Source organism: Musca autumnalis, unplaced genomic scaffold (genome assembly GCF_047663935.1).
Source record: "Musca autumnalis isolate F117 unplaced genomic scaffold, ASM4766393v1 scaffold_4, whole genome shotgun sequence".
Taxonomy (NCBI): domain Eukaryota; kingdom Metazoa; phylum Arthropoda; class Insecta; order Diptera; family Muscidae; genus Musca; species Musca autumnalis.
Genome location: NW_027411977.1, coordinates 27,682,882 through 27,703,416, shown reverse-complemented (window position 1 = coordinate 27,703,416; position 20,535 = coordinate 27,682,882).

Genomic DNA, 20,535 nt, shown 5'->3' with positions numbered 1-20,535 from the left:
CAAGTACTGATTTTGCGGTTGTTTGCATGAAGTGGGCAATATTTTGCCACTGTGCTGATATGTTTTCGTGACGAAAAGTGCTTTGATTAGTCAGTGGCTCAGTTGTCAGCCTCATACCGTTGTCAAATGTTTCACTGTGGAGAATGAATTTCCCGACTGTTGGGCCAAAGATATTCTCCTTTCCAATTTTGGCATTAACATCGCCTAGAATAATTTTAATGTCATAGGCCGCGCAAGCGTCATAAGTTTCTTCTATGCGTTGTAAAATATACCTTTGTTCTGTGCGTCCTTGTATTTAGTGGGAGCATGAGCGCAAATAAAGCTGATGTTGAAGAATTTAGCTTTTATTCAAATTGTAGTGAGACTTTTTTAAACTCCGACCAACTTCAGATCCGCAACCAAAGTCATGCTTTGTGTCATGGCAGCTATAATACTGTCCGTCACCTTTAAGCTGGGTACACATTGTCAGTTTTGAATGACAGCTTCGTTGGTGCTTGCTAGTGTGGCCGTTCATTTTTGTCATTCATCGTGCAACCACAAAATATTTTGTGGTTGCTGGACGGTTGGACAGTTATCGATAATTGCAAAAAATCGTCATTCAAAACTGACAATGTGTACTGTACTTTAGGTCTTTTGGTGACGATTTTCCCAATGCATCATTTCCTGTACATCTACCAATGCGTTAACTGCACTTTCCCTATAAAGAGTGCGAACATTCCAGGTGCAGATTCGCAGATCATGATAATTGAAACGTTTGCGGGGGTCTTCAACATTAGAGGGGATTGTTTTTATACCCTATACCACTATGTGGGGAGGGTATTATAAGTTGGTTTTCTCAAAAAAATATTTTAACGCATCGAAATAATGGTAGTGGACCCATACATATACATACCAAAATGAATGTCTCGACTACCTGAGTCGATCTGGCTATGTGTGTCCGTCCGTCAGTCTGTCCGTCTGTCCATCTTAACCTTGTAATCACTCTACAATTTTACAATTTTAATCCGATCGTCACCAAATTTCTGGTGTTGATGAAGGTCCCGGAGGGGAAGAAGCCTATTGATTTGGGTGATGGTCGGATAATACTCAGGGATCGGAATGGACAAAAAACCTATTTGGAGAAAAAGTCAACGTTTGATTTCAAAGCGAATATTTCAGCTTCTATATGGGGTATATCAAAAGCAAGGTGCAAGCAAGGGAGTAGAAAATGTCACCTTCGCAACCATGTAACTTAGGTTGTCGTAGGTGGTCAAACAACGAAGATCTCGCAATAGACGCTAATAGAACACAACTTTTCATTTTTGCGATTTTAAAAATAATGACGAATAACACAGCTTTGGTTGGGGACCTTCCAAAAGCAAAGTCTGGCTGTGAAAGTAAAAAATCCCATCTTTACAATGATGTAAAGCAGGTTGGCCTATATATATATTGCAATAGTCGGTAATACATCCAATTTTTTAATTTTTTTGTAATCACGCTACACGTCGCAATTTTGATTGGATCGCCACGAAATTTTGGGTGTTAATGGGGGTCCCACAGATGAAAAAGCCTATAGATTTTGGAAATGGTCGGATATTATTCAGGGGTCGGAATGTGAAAACTTTTTTGGAGAAAACGCCAACGTTTTATTTCAAAGCGAATATCCCTCTTCTGTAAGGGGTATATCGAGAGCAAAGCCTGGCAAGGAAAGTAGAAAATATCACCTTTACAATCTATGGTCAAACAACAGAGATATCGCAAAAGTCGGTAATGCATCCCTTTTTCCATTTTTTGTGCAATCACACTACAGGTCGGAATTTTGATCGTATTCTTACGAATAGGTGTTGATCGGGATCTCAAAGAGAAAGAAGCCTATTGATGGTTGGCGTACATCTCACTTTTCCATTTTACTGACGATGCAATTAAATGCGTTTCAACAAAATTGACCTGTATTAATGAAGACATTCAGAGCAAAGGCGCTATGCTATCCCAATTTTAATATTTTAAATTTTACCAGTCAAAAGCTTATGCACATGGGTAGTGGTGTAGGGTATCGCATAGTCGGCCCCGACCCGACTATAGCCTTGGCTCACATATTCTTTTCTTTCGTTATTTTTATAGTAGGCTGTTTTTTCTAGCGGAGGGTTACTAACCCTACGCCCTAATACAAGTTTTTAACGTTCATATGTCCCGTATAGGATGTTTGTGGAACTATTATTATGGGTGAAGGCGTGGCACATGTTAGCTCACTATCTTTAACGAGTCTTAAAGGCAGCTATTCATATTAGCTCAGAGTATTTCATGGCAGAGGTTATAAAAAGTTGGGCCCTGCCGAAATTAAATCTTCTTAACTTGTTAGATTTGGTATTGTAAAAGGGCTGAACGATAACTATCTCGCCTAACAATGAAAACACAAATATTTACCATCAAAAATAGTTTTATTGTTTTCTTAGGTAGTCTCCAGCAAGATTTATACACATTTTCATGTGCTAAAACCAATTGTGGGAACCCTTTTTCCTCTCCGATTGAGACAACTCCAAAACAAAACAATCTTCTGGCTACGAAAATGGTTAACCACGTCTCTTTTCTTGGTATGCTGGAATCAAGTAAAGTCATTTGATCCCCAGTCAGACTGTACGGCTGATTACCCATCAATTCCTCGTTTTGTCCGGTCAAACAGCCGCTGGTTTGAATCGAGGTGTGAAAGCTCGCATTGTCAAGCTGCGGAATGATTCGTCTTCTTTTGTTCGTTTTTCGAATTTCCTAATAGTAAGTCACTCAGAATTAACCGTCCTACGTTCATCAAGCCGAATAGTAGCCACCTGGTCAGTTAAGCCGAAAAAACAGGCGATAATTTGCTGCGAAGTGCTTCTTCCATGAACAACTCTCGTTGGATATGGCTCGCCTTCGAAGAGGCACACGTTCTATTCCTCTTTTGTTTCGGGCTCCTAAGCATATATCCAAGATTCGTCGTCTGTGACACAATTTCTTTGCACCAATCCACAAGAGCCTCCTTTAGAGTTTTGTCCAATCTTGCTGCATCTAACGAATGTTAGTTGGTGAAAGAAATGCCCAAGGATATCTCATGGTCAATAACATGTCGATCTCTCATTATGCATTCGCACACGGCTTAATTTTTTCCTGGCGATTTGGGCGACCCTCACGTTTGTTTTTTGGTTAGTGTCGGCCACGATTGAATTCATTATACCAATTTTTCATAGCGTTATAGGATGGCCCTTAATAAACCACATTTTCTACTCGCATTCGCTGTAATTTGGCATTTCAGGGTTTCCTTGGACATGCCATCTTATCTTGTTAAAATCTTAGTCCACATTTTACGTTTTTGTTTTTCACGCTTTAATGTAGCCCTTCGGACTCATAAAGCATTTGGTAAAACTTCAACCCGACTCACTGAGTTCAACAATTTTACTTTAAAAACTTGCGACAAAAATATGTGCAGTATTATTTTCATAGCAATACATTCTTTCGAGTCTACTTTTCACTTTCATTAATGGCCTCTTATATACACACATACATACCGTAACACAATACATTTGCAAACATTTATCCATCCCCACTATCATAGAAAGTTCAGAAAACACAAACAAACAAACATCACTAAGAATTGCCAACAACAACAAAACATAAAAAACCAACAAAAGACAAACACTAAACTAAAATGAAAATACCCACATACCAACTACTTAAGTTACTGATGATAAAACTAAAAGAAACAAATGGTACAGGGTGTTTCAAAATGTATGGCTAAAAATTATGGACACAAGGAGAAGAGATTTGATTAAGCTCTGAGCGAAATTTAACAAATTAAAGCTTCATGAAGCCTCAGAGAATAACCTTTTTGGTTTTTTTAGGTGTCATTTTTATTTCACTAAATGTGAACATATATGGTCTGTTCCACAACTGCAAGAATCTACTAATTTTTAATATTTTTTCGATAACATAAAGGAAAAATGTAATCGTAGTAAAAAGTAGTAGCTTCTTGCAGCTTCTGGAACAGAGCATTAAATTCAAATGTTTGGTATTTATCGATATTATTTTTTATTTTTTATCGATATTCCGTTTCTCTTCAAAACTTAAAAACATTTTCTTTAAGATTTTCGGTTTTGCAACTTTTTATTCGATTTAAACGGATTGTCAAATTTTGGAGATCGATTTGCTCACCTTCGACATATAGATAGACCGGCCATTTTTAAACGTGGAAATCTTGGCATTATTTGGAACGTACCAACCAACGAAGAATTGAGTTTCTACGTTGTCTAGAGGTAATCGTGACCTACATTATTACGAAAACAGGTGTTAAATCAAAATTTTTAGCTTGAAATCGATTTTCTCCATAAATGATGAAATTTATTTTATACCATTCCTTATGGAACACCCTGTATAGCTATTTACATACTTAGCATATTAAGTAAAATAAAAAAATATTTGCAATTAATTGCATAAAAATGACTGATTAAAATTTGTTATTTAAAATTTAGAATAAGAATAACAAAAAACTAAATATTAAACATATAATTATATATTTAATATAATAATGAAAAACTAATTTATAGCGATAAAATAATATTATTTATTTTATTTATTTGTAAAAAGTTATAACAAAACCACTACTACTAATAATAATAACAAAAAAATAAATAAATAAAAATAAATTAATTCACAAAAACAAAATCCCCCTAAACTAAAAACTGTTGTAATCTACTTTTAATGAAAATCAAACATAAAAAATACAAAATAATAATTATTAGAATTATGAATTATTGCAGGATTACTAAATCAAATTGAGATTAGGTCATTAAGTATATAATTATAATTAACTTTAAATAAATAGCATAGTAATATATAATTAATAGTAAATAAATCGATAAAATTAACAAAACAAAAAAAAAATAATAAAAACTTAAACACACACAAAAATGAAACAAAAACCACTTCCATTTAACATTAATAGAGTATTCTATTTTTAATTTAAAATTGAAAATAAATTAAATAAGTACGAGGAAGAACGCTAATTAAATAGAGTAAAATTTTGTTTATTTTATGTTAATGAGTTTTTATTAGACACAACAAGGGGAAGCGGACTTATTTTGGATTTTTGATAAATGCATGTCCTTCAATATTTACATTTGTTGGACGTACGTTGGAAATTGTAATACAACCGCCAAAGACCAGCAAAAATAACTTGAGAAATGAATGCAATCGTAAAGAGCGTTTGTAGGTCACACTTTTCGTCCGTAAAGTGAAATGAGATTCCTTTCCCACTCTACAACAGGGATGCATAAAACAATATGTTTGACTGTAGTGGTAAGAGTACCAGATTTTCTTAATTTTTCTTAATTTTTTCATGTCAAAGAAATAATTTTGTATAACAAACACAAAAATTAAAGTTTTATTTCTAATTTACAGCGTCAGTCAAGAGAGCGCCCACATGCTCTCAGTAAACTTTTCTCTCTCCAATTCACACAAGTCAACCAATTGAAAAAACATGCACTCCCACAATGACACCCCCGAAAGTATGCAATAGAAAAGTAATGTGCCTACCGCTGCTAAGTATGCTTTCGTTCATCCCTGTTCTACAGTGTAGAGTCTACACAAAAATGTAGTAAAGAGAGTGAGAGAGTTGTATCCTCAAATAAACGTGGTGCAACCGCAAATGTAATGCTTCCAAGATCGGGGGCTCAATTCTGTTTCTATGAAAATGTGAAATGAAAACTTTTATAAAGGCAACAAAATTTAAAATTAAAAATATTATAAGGAAAATATTTTCTTTCATTTCAAATTTTCATAGAACAGGAATCAAGAACCAGGGTTAAATAATGACAAGGACATTTTGTTTATCGAAGAGAAAAAAATGTTGTTTTTTTAGATTTCGTATGGATAGTGTACTAGGATACATCCCAGTGTACTAGGATAACCACTAGAATAACTAGTTATTCTATGGCCACTGGAAGTTGAAAAAGAAGCTATAAGTTAAACAAGTAAGGACGGCGTTAAGTTCGGCCGGGCCGAACTTGTTATACCCTCCACCACAAGTTGTATTGAAGTCAAATGGAATAATTAGTTTCCTTTCGTGTATGAAGAAGACTTAACACTAAATTTCAGCAATTTCGATAAAACAATGTGAGGCGCCGTTCTATGGGGTCTATTTCAAAACGACAAATTTCTGACGGAAAGTTTTTAGACTCAATACCAAGGTTCCTATATTTCGGTAAGAGAATGTGCTAAAACTCAAAAAAATACCGAAAATCAAGAAGTACGCTTCTATGGGGATATAAGAAGACGAGGACCTATACTGATAATACTCTTCGGGAATATTTTATAACTCTTGGAAAACTAAATAACGAATTTCAGCCATTTCGGTGGGATATTGACGTCAAAATCTTTATCGGGAGGGGGCTATATCGAAACGTTGACCTATTCCGACGAATTTTAGTCGGGAATGGGACAATATGAAAGCCGTTTTATATCACATTGAAGACTTAATACCAAATTTCAGCCATTTTGGTGGAATACACCGACGTAGCCAGGGCATAGGCTATATGCTTATGTTACACATTTTTTTAATTTTTGAGTAACATTTTTAAACTGTTTTAAGAAATATGTAAAATGTTTACAAGGAGTATTACAGAGAACTATTTAACTACATTGGTATTATTGTCCAAAATATTTGACTGACTGACTGTAAGTGTTACAGGGTTCAGTACAAGACGTTTATTTGTATTTATTGAACGTTTGCAGCATATTACTTCCTATTCTTTGGCATTTTGCGATGTTTTGTTTTTGACATTTTTTTATAAGAGCAATTCAACAATAAAAAATAAAATCGCTTAATTTTTGTGGTTTTAAACTTTTGTATATAGTCTCTAACACGTTTTATAATGAACTATTTTGAACACCATAACAATTACAAATTCTTTATTATGTCTGAAATTTGCAAAAAAAAACTATATCAACCATTTTTATGATATAATTTCTGTTCCACCGCAGTGTCGTCCGTTGCGATTATTTGAATCTGGGCTCTTGCTACAAATTAGTTAATGTCTATTGTACAAAAAAGGATTTTTCTGTCAATTAGTCTATGAATTGTATTTTGGGAAGTACTTTCAATGGATGTACTTTTCTAGAAATATTCCTTTTTCCTTCTTCGGAAGGACTTTGTGACGACAAACGAAATAAAAAACAGATTATTCTTAGTCAAAGTCTCAGCAAGTATCAGTCGGCTTTGCGGACAGGAATATACCCTGAGCTTGTGTGAACTGAAACTTTCATCTATGGATAGAATAGTGGCTACACAATCAAAATCCTTCAACCCAAAGCTATGTATTAGGAGATTTTCAGAATTGTGTAGCCATTTTCGGACGTATGAACTTGACAACAAACGGACGGATTTTATCATTGATCACAAGTGCTGCGGAGGAGGTGTCTGAAGAAATGGACCGGAAGTAGATCTTATTTTGGGAGTTATTCTTTTAAAGGATATTGCGCCCACCAGTCAATTCAGTTCGAAGGTCTGTGAAGGATGTACTCAGTATGGTCCATTTTCGAGCTAAAACTAAGTTTGGGCAAAATATAACTAAATCCAAATTTTAAGCCAAATCTGTTGCTTCGTTCAAGAAAATTCGCACATACCACTTTAGCAGAAATTCTTGAAATTTGGGGGGAAAAATACCAGAAGGAGCGGGTGACACCGTGGTGCAATGGTATGCACGCCCGCCTTGCTCGCTAAAGGTCTGCGGTTTGATTCCCAGGCCAGGCGACAACAAATTTTCAACGGTGACAAAATACCCCTCAGTAATGTTGGCGACATTTCCTGAGTATTTATGCCATGAAAAACTTCTCTACAAGTGGTGTCTTAAGACACGTCGTTCGGACTCGGCAATAACATGTAGGTCGCATATCAGTGAGCCAATATGAATCGGGTTGCACTCATTGATATGAGAGAAGTTTCCCTCGTCCCTTGAGGGATGTTTGTGGAACAATTATATATATTATATATACCAGAAGGAGCAAACTGAAAATCACCATCTTCGAACTTTATATATGGCTCGCAGAAATATTGCGATAAACAAAGTTTTGTCCAACGCAGTATCCATTTCGAAAGTTGTGCGCATCAGCCACTACGCATGATGGCATTTTCTCTGAAGCCCCTGAAATTTTGATAAATTTTGACAAAATATCACGAAGGCCAAATTTTAGACCGAATCGGTTGATCTGTTCGAATTATCATGTTCTCCACCTAAGTCGACTCCAAGTTTTCTGAAACAGATTACTTCCAAACACACTTTGGCCCTAAAACCATTATTTCGATGAGACACATTTTGACTAAAGACTGAGGGTATAAAAGAATGTATACGTGTATAGACCTTTGATTGGGCGCCAGAATTTTATTTTAAAAGAATTCAAGACAGGTTGCCAGAGTTTTCCTTGATGCTGATTCATTTATAAGAAGAACCACGATAGGAAAGCAGAATTTCTATAAGAGAAGTCAAACGATTGGACTCCAAAATTAGTTTATTAACAGATGCACGATTGGGCGACAAAATTTGTCATTTACATACCCGCGATTGGGTGCTAGAATTTCATGATGGACATCCTCACTATTGCTCAGCACTAGTTCTCTATCAAGAAAACCAATATCGGCCTTCAGAAATTCTTTGTGATAAGATCTACGATTGGACACCAAAATATGATTACGGAAATAACTACAATTGGGTTATTTATGATAATAACAACGATTGAACACCTGAATTTCCTAAATTGAAAATTTTACCATATTCTGACACCGCAGCGTGATAAAAAACCAAAGAAGACACTTGTCTCTGCGTTTTTTTCCTTTATTTATATAACTCTTAAATTCTACCTATAAATATAAAAAACACTAGTGGATAACGCCAAACGTTCCCTCTGCATAAATCAATTCTCTAGTAATCCCATTTTCCTTCCATGAATAATAATAATAATAATAATAATAATAATAATAATAATAATAATAATAATAATAATAATAATAATAATAATAATAATAATAATAATAATAATAATAATAATAATAATAATAATAATAATAATAATAATAATAATAATAATAATAATAATAATAATAATAATAATAATAATAATAATAATAATAATAATAATAATAATAATAATAATAATAATAATAATAATAATAATAATAATAATAATAATAATAATAATAATAATAATAATAATAATAATAATAATAATAATAATAATAATAATAATAATAATAATAATAATAATAATAATAATAATAATAATAATAATAATAATAATAATAATAATAATAATAATAATAATAATAATAATAATAATAATAATAATAATAATAATAATAATAATAATAATAATAATAATAATAATAATAATAATAATAATAATAATAATAATAATAATAATAATAATAATAATAATAATAATAATAATAATAATAATAATAATAATAATAATAATAATAATAATAATAATAATAATAATAATAATAATAATAATAATAATAATAATAATAATAATAATAATAATAATAATAATAATAATAATAATAATAATAATAATAATAATAATAATAATAATAATAATAATAATAATAATAATAATAATAATAATAATAATAATAATAATAATAATAATAATAATAATAATAATAATAATAATAATAATAATAATAATAATAATAATAATAATAATAATAATAATAATAATAATAATAATAATAATAATAATAATAATAATAATAATAATAATAATAATAATAATAATAATAATAATAATAATAATAATAATAATAATAATAATAATAATAATAATAATAATAATAATAATAATAATAATAATAATAATAATAATAATAATAATAATAATAATAATAATAATAATAATAATAATAATAATAATAATAATAATAATAATAATAATAATAATAATAATAATAATAATAATAATAATAATAATAATAATAATAATAATAATAATAATAATAATAATAATAATAATAATAATAATAATAATAATAATAATAATAATAATAATAATAATAATAATAATAATAATAATAATAATAATAATAATAATAATAATAATAATAATAATAATAATAATAATAATAATAATAATAATAATAATAATAATAATAATAATAATAATAATAATAATAATAATAATAATAATAATAATAATAATAATAATAATAATTCCACAAACATCCCACAAAGGAGATTTCTCTCAGAGAAGAAGTCCTTCCATAAATTACTCAATAAAATTGGAATGGAAAATTGAAGCCGCGATTTTGGACTTTTTTGAAGTACGAAACAAACGAAAGGTCCTCAACATTCCATGTAAACAAAAAAATTAAATGTTAAGATATTTCTAAGGTTTTCCGATTGTATACTCCATCTTTTGGTCTTACCGAAGTGATATCACTGAATTACATAACATTTACCGTAGTTGTGAGTTATTTGATTAATAATACACCCAAAATATATATAATAGATTATTAGTATATACATTGTTTTGAACATATTTTAACTCTGATATATTGACCCAAAGTTCAGAAAACGAGGGGTAATTGGCCAAGAAGTCTGACGTCATTTTAATTAAAATTAGTAATGGAAATTATTTCATCAGTAATACAAGTCTAAAATAAGGTTTAAATCATTGCTAAATAAGAAATTTTCGCTAACACGAATTTTCAAAATTTTGGTCAGTTGGGCCCCCTCCGAAATGAAATCCTGGCTACGTCCCTGGTGGAATATTGAAGCCACAACCTTCAAAATACGGAAAACCGGGAGGTACCTTTCCATGGGGACTATATTAAGGCGTGGACCTACACCGACAAATTTAAAGGGGAAGTTTGAGTACCCCCAACGAAGTCTAAATACCAAATTTCAGCTATTTCGGTGGAATATTGAGGCCATAACGTTTAAAATACCGAAAATCGGGAGGTACCGTTCTATGTGGGCTATATGAAGGCATGGACCGATACCGACAAAGTTCTGGAGGAAATTGTTATACCACCAATGTAGACAAAGTACCAAATTTCAGCCATTTCGGTGTGATAATGGAGCTAAAACTTTCAAAATACCGAAAATCGGGAGGTACCGTTTTATGGGGGCTATATGAAGGCGTGGACCGATACCGACAAAATTCTGGGGGAAAGTTTTGTACCCCTAAAGAAGACTACGTACCACATATCAGCCATTTTAGTGGGATAATGAAGCTAAGACCTTAAAAAGACCGAAAATCGGGAGGTACCGTTCTATGTGGGCTATATCAAAACGTGGACCGATATATCCCATTTTCAATACCAACCTTCCTGCAAGTAATAAAAACTTCTGTACCAAATATTGACTCTCTACCTTTAAAATTATGAGCTGTATCTTGATTTCAACAGACAGACGGACGGACGGACAGGCGGTCATGGTTAAATCAACATAGAATTTTATGCTGATCAATAATATATATACTTTAAAGGGTCTCCGACGGATATTTCGATGGGTTACAAACGGAATGACAAATTTAATTATACCCTCCATATGGTGGAGGGTATAATAAGGTTATGATATAGGTACCGTTACTTCAATTATAACGGCGCAACCAATGTTTTCTATCTCTGCATGTACAATTTTTGGAAATTTTTATTTTTTTTTTTGCATTTTTGGCACAAAGTGTTGAATTTGGCCACATTGTGTTCTGTCGACCGTAATTGGACACCTTATGACTTAAGAGGATATGTACACGATGATATGATAAAAAAAGTACTCGATTATGTACTGATTTCATACCCCACATATGTTAAGACCAAATTTGGTACGCACGATAAATATTGAGAAACCGATTTGGTTCAAACTATGTATATCCTAAGATTTCTTAGGACAAGTGGTTGGACCACGGTTACACATGAAGCAGGCGTAGATACATGTTGGTTGAACAGCAACGGTAGTTGTGACACTATACACAGGCGTTAAGATGATAACGTTAACTTAATTACTCGTTGGTTGTAGTTAAGAGATTGGTACGTTTCCTCGTACCCCAATTAACTCAACAGACAACCATAATATTATACACCCCAGTTAACTCAACAGACAACAACACTGTGGAGTTGAAAGATCGGTACGTTGTACATGCACTCCAGTTAACTCCCAGACAACAACATTAAAGAATTAAGAGATTGGTACGTCAACGAATCTTTGTATCAAAATTAACTCAATACAACGACTAGACTACAGAATTGAAAGATTGGTATGCATTTCTCATACCCCAGTCAACCCCTTACTAGACCACAGAGTTAAAGGATTGGTACAAGCCTGTCATGCTCCAGTTAACTCACCAGCGATCAACAGGCAACTGTCCCGAGTGATGGCAAAGCATCTCCTTTTATATGCAGTAGGTGGTAGCTGAGACATCGATTGCGGCCAACTTCAGTTTGAACATTGTAGTTTCTTCTTTTTCCGCTTGGAGGTTTCGTTGATGTTGTAATTAGACAAGCTGGCACCATATAATAACATTGGGCCGTTAATTTAAATCCATTATGAAAAAGTTATACATTACATATTTTCTGTAACCAAAAACGAGAGATCCGATATAACGACTTTTGGAGCGTTACAATAGGACCTAAGCATTTCACTGAGGGATCCAAATCAACACTGATTTGTTGAAGCGATTATCGAGAGAGGAACGGAAAATAAAGTTATAGTGTTGTAATAGAAATATCATAGCTGCAGTAAAATCCTACACTTGCCTGCACTTTTATGTATGAAGAAGTTGCTCCAACTGATGGGACATTCCGAGACAGTACCGGAGGGAATTCTCTAAATTCACGGTCCTATTCATGACAAGTAGATCGTTCGAAAGATTTCTCTCAAGTACTTCGGTATCATACATTAGCGCTACTTCGGTATCATACATTAGCGCGGGTAGTATCCGTGTTTTCTAAATTGTGAATATAGTTTGACAAAGATTTACTAAATCATTCAACTTAAGTTAAGGCGTGTATGACAATCCTTTGTTTTAGAAAATCGGTTGTAATAAAACATTTTTTTCACATTTTAAATATATTTTTTCCTCAAAATTCGTCATGTTTGTAAGGCCTTTTCTTTTAAGAACCGCCAAAATTTTATAAATGTGAGTTTTGAAAAGTTGGAATGTTTAGAAGCGATTTGCATCTTTAAATCCTTAAAATAATGACATGAATTTGTTTATGATGTTTGCCGTCGGGCGCATCCACTGTGCACTAGGAGTTTAGTGCTCGCGTGTAATATAAGATAAACTAAGAAAAAATATGGACTTTACCAATTTAATACCGCTCAAGACTATTCCATAGCATTTTCTACGTTTTCCGTGTCACACTATGACTATGTTTGAAGGAAAAAGCATTCCCGTAATGCAGAAAATGGCATAATTTGCATCAAATGTACATCAGAAATTTGGTAATACAAGAACCAGCAACATGTTTACTATCATTTGATTGTCTGGTACGTCAATTTTGACATTTCTTTAGTTGGTTAATACTATTACCCAATACTTCGACACAAAATTCTCTTCCCCATTTTAAGTATTTTCATAATAGTTTAAAATGCCACTATAACAATTATTTACCTTTTTAATTTTATTTAAATTTGCTAGATTTGTAAAGTGAAACGTGTAGTGATTAACAAATTAAGGCATTATAAATATACAAATTAATCCTAGTTTTAAATTAGCTAATACATAAAACAATATTGTAGTTAAGTCTTAAAAAGAACAAAAACTAAAAAAAACAACTCTAAAAACTTGTTGATTGTGAATGAATTTGAAATTTTGCCTAATTCACAATTTTCGTTGGGAGTGAAAAACTGCGAACTGCTCCTTAAAACAAATTAGAATATATGTAAATCATATCAAAAACAATTAAAAACAAATTGCAAATGTTAATAATAATTTATTTTTAATTAATTAATTTCCATATTTCCATGGATTAAGCCATTATTCGACAAAGAAAAAACAAAACCATAATCAACATTTGCAGCTGATGTGAATAATATTTTCTTGGTCAAAATTGTAAAAACAAACAACTAAAAAACTTTATATATTATTTGTAAATTTTTTCTCAGTTTAATTAAATTATTTCCATATTCATTCCAATTTTGCTAGACTTGTTAAATTAATTTATTAGATGTGTGTGTGCGTGTAAAATTATTAATATAATATTAAGTAAATATATACATACCTATAAATATTTTATAATAAAAAACGAGAATTAAAAAAAGAGTAAAAAAAAAATAAAATAAATTATAACAACCAATAATATGTATTTATAAGTATATACGTACATATATATTGTTACAAAAAAGGAATAAGCATTTAAATAAAAATTATACATTATATATAGATATATACATAATTATATAATAAAAAACGATAATAATAAAAAAACTTCAACAAAAATCAAACTAATAATAAAACTGAATGATAATAACAACCCCAAAAAAATACCGAAACATTCATAAAGCATCCTTAACAAAAGAAAGAAAGAATATAATAATGATAAACAACAACTGAGAAATCAAAAGCCAAAACAAAACAACCACATCAAAGAAGAAAACAAAAAACCTTCAAAGAAACTGTAAGGAAAATAAAAATTTCAATTTATAAAAAAGAAAACTTGACTTGTTTCATTTCTTGAATTGAAGAAAATAAAAAAGGATATAAAAACGGTAAGTAATTAAAGGTGTAGGACGTCATTCTAAAAGATGTTTACTCTATATAAATGGAAGGAGAAATAGAACGATACAGCCGAAGTAAGTATGTATCAGTCAGCTGTGCCGACAGAAATATACCCTCGGACCTAAAGAAAAGAAGCAAACACAATACTTCTGACTTCTATAGGAGTTGTTTTTAAGTTTTTGGACCAATTTTTCAGAAAGTATGGATTTGTCCCCGAAAAATTTGTACAGCCTTAAACAGGGCCGCATGCACAACATTTTGCCAAACATGTAAAAACGATCCCAGGCGAGTACTTAAACTGCACTCTTTCTAAACTTTGTGTGGGAGGTACCCGAAAGAGTGGTGCGACGTAGTCAATATTCGGGAATAATACGATGTACAACGTTTGGACCAAATCGGTTTCTCCCTTCGAGGGTAATCTTACCCAGCAAAATTAATTGGAAGTGGTGCAATGTACACTAGCTCTTTCACGTCATGTTTTTATGCAGTTATAACGGAGTGTCGAGGTTCAGGGGTTATCATCAATTAGAATTAGTGTAACCGATATTGACAACCTCGGCAATAACCATTTATTGGCGGCAAATCAAATGTCATATAGAATCTTTCCTCACTAAATGTCAAATCATTCTGTAAATCTTGAAGCAGAAGCAGCATCTTTGTCGCAAAACAAACAAATTATTAAAACCAAAATTCAGACCGCCAGCGTCTTTAATTGAATTTAAAGCTGAGTACACATTGCCAGTTTTGAATGACAGCTTTGTTGGTGCTTGCTAGTGTGACCGTTCATTTTTGTCATTCATCATGCAACCTCAAAATGTTTTGTGGTTGCTGGACGGTTGGACAGTTATCGATAACTGCGAAATATCGACATTCAAAACTGACAATGTGTACTGCTCTTAAGTGTTTCATTCAACCTACACCACCAGTTTCCCAATAGCAACACGTAAGTATCGCCTGAATACTTTTTGTGTTGTCTATATTCATTGAAGTGTTGTTGTTGTTCGTGTCTGAACAACAATTAATTTCGGTTCTAAAACTACTATGTAGATTTAGAACCCCTACAAGTCCATACGCCTGTATCGGAACTTGTACACGGAGTCATGAAAAAGGCACTCCGTTCGTGAAAGTTGACATTTTTAACGGTTTTTGTGGTTTTCACAATTTTGCTTGGAAACCGCAAGTACTGTCGTAATCGGACTAAAGAAAATATTGTAGCTTTGAAAATTCTCTATAGGAGTGACTTTTATGATATATTCATAGCTTTTATCGTTATTGAGATATAGAAGTTCAAATTAGGACAATGGATTGACTGTATCGCCTCCTTATTTACAATGTTATGCACAGTGCACCTTAACTAACAATAAATGAAAACCGCTTACACCAGAGAAGTCTTTGCGGGTTCTGAAACAGCAATGTTTATAGATGAGAGCATAAAAACTCATCTGCAAAATTTGGTAGGAATCGGTTCAGATATAGATATAGTTTTCTATATATGTTTTATCCGATTTTATATTAAAGCCGCAAAAGTCACAGCATCTGATCGCTTTAAAATTTTGATACGGTAAATCCTGATCAATTAAGAATCACGTCGAGAAAATTTGGTTTTTGTTCGTACATTCCTTAAGTATGGGAATAGATCATAAAGTAGTTTTTATGCCGAAAAATGGAGGAGTTGGGGCCTCCACCACAACGGGTTTTAGTCAAACCAGAAATATCGGAGATTATTAGACGTATTGGTAAACAATACAATATTAATTGTGACTCCTATCATTAATTGATGTTTTGGAAGTAGAATACCGCGATCGTATATAAGGTTTCGGAGTCGATATATTTTTGGCTCGGCTACGACTCTGACACCAGACCAATTTTTTCACGTCTCCTGCTCCGACTCCGAGGGTAAATTCCTTTACCGCTAAAATTAATAACATGTGCACACATTTTTAGCTTTTTCGTATATTTGGGTTCATATAGGCTAATCTGTTGATTTTTCCTAACATAGTATTTAGAAAGGACATCCGTTCGAACATAATACTCAACTACAGAACAGAAATATGAAGTAAAATTCATATCTATATTGTTTCTGCTGAATCTTACATTGGAAAATAGCAACAAAATACATGTTAGAAAGTAGTTGTCGGTTTTGCCAGTTTTTTGTATGAGAATATTCTGGAAGGAACTTTTATCCGTCAGAAAATATTTGAAAATAAAGGTACAATACAAAACATAAGGGCTACAGGCAGTGGAAAGTATAAGCAATTCTTGGTCAGGTTTAAAAATGGATATAAGCCAACGGTTTAGAGTTCTTCGGGTATTTGTCGGTTGTGCCCGTTTTAGGAAAAAAAGTATTTTTCATTCTATTTATCTGAAACATTTCATCTCAAACTGATGAATCAATATCGCCAAACAAAGCTATAAAGTTACTTACTCAATATAAATATCAAAAAATCAAATCAATAAAAAAATCATTACGTCATAACTCACAAATCTCTTCTCTTAATATATTCAATAGGGGCTTTCATTCCCAACGTGAATTGTTTAACCTACAGACCTTGACTTCCCTTTTATGGAAGTGAACACAATATCCTTCATAGGAGGCCAACAGGTCCTTTAGTAGAAGACAAGGATGACATCTCACAAAAGACAAGATAAGAAGATCAGTAGATTTTTTGTAAGAAGACAACTAGGTCTTCTGACAGAAGACTTCTGGGCTTATATAAAAGACGTTAAATGTCCAATTATAGGTAATTCGATTGTCATAGAACTTTGCTTTTGCTTGCAAAAAATTAATGGATCAATTGTACCAAAAAATATTCTGGACGTACATTTTATAATCAAAATAGAGATGAAAAGAATAGATTTCAAAGGACAGCAAATAACCTGTGATTCGTTCTCTAAATTTATATAGAATACCGTTTACTTAAATATTTTCTGCTAGCTCCTTAATGATTTATGAAAAAATGGTGTCCAGAATTTAATGTTATATTTCCAATTGTAGAAAAAATTGCCCGGGGTCGGAGTCGAGTTATTTTTTTTTCGACTCAGACTCCGACTCCAGCAAAATTGCTCTACTCCGAAACCCAGGTAAGATCTATAAATTATGTAGGTATTTGTAGTCCCTGTTACTAAATTTAGAGATCTTGAACACACACGATTCTAATGTTTGATATAACTCGGATAAGATTACTATCAAATTTGCCAACTTGTGCCATATTGACAAGTCCCACTCCCAGCCCAGCTCAGTACTTAAAAATATCCAAATTTTTAAGTATCACCCTATCTATTAATAGATTTCTATAAGTTTTAGTGGCCATACGGGGACAATTTTTTACGCATGTGTACTCACTATTACCTTCTACCACATACATATAGTTTCGCGGATACGTCGCGATACCGCGAGTTCTTTCCAAAAAAAAACATATAAACCAAAATCCAGAATACACAAAAAATAGATCACATGTCTACACATACAATATCTTATAATATCTAACTTTGTATACCTTACACCACTATGTGGGGAGGGTATTATAAGTTGGTTTCGACAAAATTTGTAACGCATCGATATAAAGGTCGTATCCCCATATATATACCAAAATGAACGTCTCGACGAGCTGAGTCGATCTGGTTATGTATGTCCGTCCGTCCGTCTGTCCATCTAAACCTTGTAATCACGCCACTGGTGGCAATTTTAATCCGATCGTCACCAAATTTTGGGTGTTGATGAAGGGCCCTGAGGGGAAGAAGCCTATTGATTTTGGTGATGGTCGTATAATATTCAGTGGTCGGAATGGACAAAAAATTTATTTTGGGGAAAAAGTCAACATTTTATTTCAAAGCGAATATCTCGGCTTCTATATGGGTTATATCAAAAGAAAACCTGCTAATGAAAGAAGAAAATGTCACTTTTGCAACGATGTATCTTAGGTTGTCGTAGATGGACAAACAACGAAGATATTGCAATAGCCGCTAATAGAACCCAACTTTTCATTTTTGCGATTTTAATAATAATAATGACGAATATCACAGCTTTGGTTGGGGACCTTCCAAAAACAAAGTCTGACAATGAATGTAGAAAATCCCATCTTTACAACGATGTGAAGTAGGTTGACATAGGTAGTCAAACAACAGAGATATCACAATAGTCGGTAATGCATCCCATTTTCCATTTTTTGTGCAATCACACTACAGGTCGGAATTTTGATCGGATCCTTACGAAATTTTGAGGGTTGATGAAGCTCTCACAGAGAAAGAAGCCTATTGATGGTTGGCGTACATCCTACTTTTCCATTTTTTTATTTAAGTCGCACTAACGATGCACTTAAATGCGTTTCAACGAAATTGACCTGTATTACTGAAGACATTCAGAGCAAAGCACAGTGCGAAATATGGGAAGTTTAGTGGAACTTTAAGGAATTTTGAAAGTACATAAAATTAATTATATTTTAATTGAATTCATTAGCTAAGTACCCTACTGCAAATGACCCATATTTAGTTTGGCTATTTACTCCGCGAAACGACTTTAAATTGCACTCAAAGTTGCACATTCGTTTCATAATTTTTTTTCTAAGAAATTTAATTTGGATTCATTAAAAAATAGCGTGGCGCCGACAAATGGTAAGTCAGTATGCCATGATTTATTTTTCTTAATATTTTACAAAACAATTAAAATATTTTATTCTTTAAAATAATGCAAAAACTCTTATTGTTTTCGTGCAATTTTAATCGGAAAGAAGTGCTTTTTTGACGTTTTTAAAATTATTATTTTTTTTTATTTTCGGTGGATATTTCAAAGTGAGTCCCGTACATTGCCGTTTTAAGATATATGATAAGAAAGATTGGAGTCTACGAGTCGGAGTCTGAGTCTGAGTCGAAAAAAATAACTCAATAACTCAATTTTTTCTACAATATAAAAATATAACATCAAATTAGGGTCACCAATTTTTTTTTTTTTATACCCTCCACCATAGTATGGAGGGTATATTAAGTTTGTCATTCCGTTTGTATCACATCGAACTAATCATTTACGACCCTATAAAGTATATATATTCTTGATCAGGATAAAATTCTAAGACGATCTAGCCATGTCCGTCTGTCCGTCTGTCTGTCCGTCTGTTGTAATCACTCTAGCGTCCGCAATAATTGAGATAGAGTGCTGAAATTTTGCACCCGAGGGTCTTTTTTCCATAGGCAGGTCAAGTTCGAAGATGGGCTATATCGGTCCACTCTTTGGTATAGCCCCCATATAACGGTACCTCCGGATTTGAGGTATTTTGACGTTCTTCGCCATATTTGCAGACCGAATTAGCTATAATTTGGCACTTAGGGTTCCTAGTGATCAACAAACTTACATCCCAAAGGATATGGGCATAGGCCCATGTTTTGGTATAGGCCCCATATATCAGTACCTCCCGATTTTCGGTAGCTACAAATTTTAACCGAACAAGCTGTAATTTGCCATTTGAGGTTCTCAGTGGTCGCATAATATCTCCACCGAACATCGTCAACATAGGTCCATGTTTTGGTATAGCCCCCATATAACGGTACCTCCCGATTTTCGGTATTTTGAGAATTTTAGCCACAATTTGTGACCGAACTATCTGCAATTTGACATTTGAGGTTTTCAGTGGTCATGAAACATCTCCACCAAACATCGTCAACATAGGTCCATGTTTTGGTATGGCCCCCTTATAACCGTACCTCCCGATTTTCGGAATTTGGGAATTTTAGTTACAATTTTTAACCGAATTAGCTGTAATTTGACATATGAGGTTCTCAGTGGTCATGAAATATCTCCACCAAACATCGTCAACATAGGTC